The sequence below is a fragment of the Brassica oleracea genome, chromosome C2 (assembly GCF_000695525.1).
Source record: "Brassica oleracea var. oleracea cultivar TO1000 chromosome C2, BOL, whole genome shotgun sequence".
Taxonomy (NCBI): Eukaryota; Viridiplantae; Streptophyta; class Magnoliopsida; order Brassicales; family Brassicaceae; genus Brassica; species Brassica oleracea.
Genome location: NC_027749.1, coordinates 25,405,759 through 25,409,856, shown reverse-complemented (window position 1 = coordinate 25,409,856; position 4,098 = coordinate 25,405,759). Strand labels below are relative to the sequence as shown.

Below are 4,098 nucleotides of genomic sequence, written 5' to 3'. Positions count from 1 at the left end.
TTTCTTTTGATAATAACTCTCTTTTTTTTCTTGTCTTCCTTCCTTCTGTTTGATCACTAAAAGTATTGCACAAATTCTCAAATGCTTGATCGAAATGATGATCAACATATTGATCGAACGCTTCATCCATTGACTCCTCGAAATTGTTATGAGAGGAAGATGCCATGAGATGAAATTTTTAAGATTTTTATAAGTGTGCTTGTGATGAGAATTAAGAGATAATGACAACGAGAGAATGGAGAGAATAAAGGGAATGGATTGTTTTAAGTGTGGTCTTTTGATGACAACGAGAGAATGGAGAGAATTAAGAGTGAGAATTGATTGTTTATAACTTGCAAGAATGGTGAGAATAAAGGGAATGGATTGTTTTAAGTGTGGTCTTTTGATGACAACAAGAGAATGGAGAGAATTAAAAGTGAGAATGGATTGTTTATAACTTGCAAGAATGGTGAGAATGAGAAAGTGAAACATAAAATTTTATAAGTCTGTTTGTGACATCTTGTGTCCAAATGCAGAGACAGAACCCGTGGCCAATTACAAAGACCCGTGACCAAATACAATACAATGCAAGAGTACAAGACCCGTGACCAAATACAAAGACCCGTGATAGAAGAGTACAAGACAATACAATGCTCAACTCTCGCGTGGTCTTGTCTGCCTCTCCACTCTCTCCTGTTCTTGTCCAAGCATCCACTCCCGTGATACTAGAGTACAAAACAATAAAACAGGAACATCAGTGTCATAGAACAAGTGACTATCAACATCACACAAAAACAATATGTTAAGCAACAGCAATATCAACAGAACAAGAACCAATAAAACATAGAACAAGAACAAGAACAAGACCAATTTAAACGAAACATGAACATTGTAGCATTACAAGAACTTGATTAAACACAACAAGAACATCCGGTGAAACGAGAAACAGAAAGACAACAATAAACTGAACAAGAAACTGAAAGACAACTAGAATCAGAACAAGTCATTGATTAGCTTTTTCTTAAGGGCTTCTTCATACTCAGGCAAAGGTTCTTTTTTTCCAATAAGACTCTCAAGCAGGCTCATCTTAGACAAGCGTTCCTTAGCTTCCATATCCTTCTGCTTGATTGTCCAAATCCTCTCAAACTCCTTCACTTGCTTCTCTTGATCAACCGTCTTCTTACCACTCGCCTTTGAGGCTTTAACACCCGGACGTTTCTTAGAATCTGCTTGAGATGTTGAAGAATCACCACCGTCCTCACACTTTCTTTTTTTAGAGATTCCTTCGTTCTTAGCAGATGAAACCTCACACCACTTCTGGTCGTTCCTCAGTTCCTTCCACGCATGTTCAAGGAGGAATTTCTTCTTATGGTTGTTGAAAAATATTTGATGAGCTAGTTTGAGCACATCGTTTTCGTTTTGACCGATGTCTTCTCTCTCCTTGCAGCTTCATAGGCTCCACAGAATTTGCAAACGAGATCCTTGAGTGGTAAGAAAAGGAACTTGGGTTGAAGATAGCTCTACACTATCTTCATAGGATCCAAATCCAATATCTTGTTGACTATTGAGTAAGTCAACAAACTTTGGATTCTGCCTATATGGATAGGAATCCATATTCCAAGATAAGAAAAAAGAGATAAATTAAAAAAAAATGGGGAGAAGTGGGAAGAGAAGGACAGCCCGTGTTTGAGAGACTCAAGAAAGAGGCCAAGGACAGAGTTTAAAAGCAGGAAGAGAAGCATTGATCACAACCAGTCCGAGAGGACATATATCTAACGCAATTATCACACAAGACCATCGATATGTATCAAACCATAATTACAATTTATTATCTTAACACAACCACAACCTAACCTAACGCATTCATCACACACGCATTTATTACAGTAATTACCTAACCTAACACTAACCATCAACATTTACATTTACACAACAATACAATGCTTTATCATATTAACCAGAGCAAAGAGAGGGGTTTACCTCTATCAACAAGCGTAGGGCTTTTGTCTCATGAACCTTGACATTGCATCTTGATCAAACAACCTAAAGACAGAGAGGAAATAAACAGATCACAACCAAAACAAAGATTTATATATTAAAATATGAGCTCGCCAGAGAATAAAAATCAACAATAACAAACCACAAACCACCAAATGTAATTAACAATGCTTCATCCAATTCACCAGACCAAATACAAAGGTTTTATCAAATTCAACCGACCAAAGACAAAGGTTTACCTTTATCATGTGGCCCTTGATCTTTTGGCTTTTGTTATGAAGAATCGTCTGGCTCTTGATCGTTCCATCTCACAAGAACATGACAGAAAAAAATCAAATCAAAATTTTTCATGTTCCTCATATTAATATTTTCGATCTGTTCGAGAAATCAAAATCAAATACATGCATAATTGAAATATCCTAACAAACAATCATATTAACAAATCTTTACCTTCGATTCGCCTGAGAGAGAGAGCTCGCCACGATTCCGCCGAGGAGAGGAAAGAGACAGAAAGAGAGATCGTCGTTTCCCTTCCTCGACGACAGCCACCGACGGAGACGTGGCCTGATCGTCCAACAGAGCCACCGATCGGGAGAGATCTCCCCTTTCACTGAGGAGAGGAAAGAAACTGAGAGAGAGATGACACCATTTTCCTTGGTGGAGGAGAGCAACAGATAGAGAGGACGTCCTTAGCCGTCGTCGACGACAGCCACCCACAGAGACGCGGCCGTGGCGTCGAACACACCCACCGATCGCAACAGATGTCGCCTTTCGCCACAGCGAGGAGAGAAACAAAGAGAGAGAAAGGAAAGAAAAGAAAAAATGTGAAGGAAGCGAAGGAGACCTCTCCTCCAGCCTTTAGCACTGCGACACCTTGCAAAGAAGAAACGACGCTTCCCGTGCTTAATTAAGCAACACTTTTTCTCTTTTTTTCTATTTATCATTTATTTTAATTGCAATTAGCCTTAAGCACCTTACTTCAGCCACTGCAATAAACCTACTCTAAGAACATCAGCATTGGGTAAGTTTCTTCCCGTAACCTTTCATCATTATTTAATAATATAAATTAGTTAAATAAATAAATTTTAAGTAAAAAGAAATTATAATCACTTATTAGATGACAAGTGGAGAAAATCTCTTTTTATTAACAAGTATCTTTATGAACGTACGTCTCTCTCCCCATTACGTCCTTTTCTTCTTCTCTTTCATCTTTTTATTATTTTTTGTTCTATTTATTTGATAAGAGATTGTGTGAGAGATCCCCACTGCGGATGCTCTAACATTTGTTTCAGATTTAGAGACCCACCATTGAGGTGAAAGGCCAAGAAAAAAAACAATATAAAACTGTGGTAGTTGTAGCTCAATTCTCGTTAGAATTTGCTTCCTTAGAAATATACTATAATCCTAAAACTAGCAATTAAGCTGAGTAACTTTAATTACTCCATAACGCTTTTTTCTATACAAATTACAAATCTGGTTTTATCCCAATAAGCTAAATGCCTAGAGTTAGTGATCTTGTGGTTTCTAGTTTATGAATCAATTATGTTACAAATGAAATCTTGAAGATGTATGCCCTTTTTAAACAAAAAAAAGCCTAATATCGCAAGGCACTTTTACCATACTATCTTTAAAGTTGGCGTGGTTTACGATCAAAAACGTTAGATCATGATTAAGCATGATTAGGGGTTCTTAATGAGTACTAGAGGCTTTTCCCGGGCTACGCCCGGGGTATTCGTATAAGTTTTAATTAAATTAAAAAAATTACAATAACATTTGAATATAAATTGTTATATATACTACAATCGATTTTAAACTATTAAATTGGTAAGAAATTTAAATTCGTTTGAATTTATTGATTGCCTTGTGTCTAAAATATTTCATATAATTTAACTAACAATTTGTTATTAAAGGAAATCATATATAGAATGATCAGTAAGATGGGTCAAAGTTAACTAAACCTTGTTATACTTTAAAATACATTTATCTTATTAATTTAGGTTTTGTATAAAAAAATTGTAAATTTAAAACCGATTTAAACTTTGTTTTAACTTTAAAATTATTGAGTTGTAATACCATATTGAACAGTTTCATAACAGAAATTAAATTGAATAAAAAATTGAT

General features: G+C 35.8%; 1 long non-coding RNA gene across 1 annotated transcript; it reads right to left on the bottom strand.

Annotated features, from left to right (window-relative positions):
• Positions 1-409: 409 nt before the first annotated feature.
• On the bottom strand, positions 410-2,295 carry LOC106326650. Its single transcript, XR_001267293.1, has 3 exons — positions 2,217-2,295; positions 1,960-2,022; positions 410-704 (listed from the first exon to the last, which is right to left on the bottom strand). It is a non-coding gene; the product is annotated as an uncharacterized LOC106326650 (long non-coding RNA).
• Between the last annotated feature and the right edge of the window lie 1,803 nt (positions 2,296-4,098).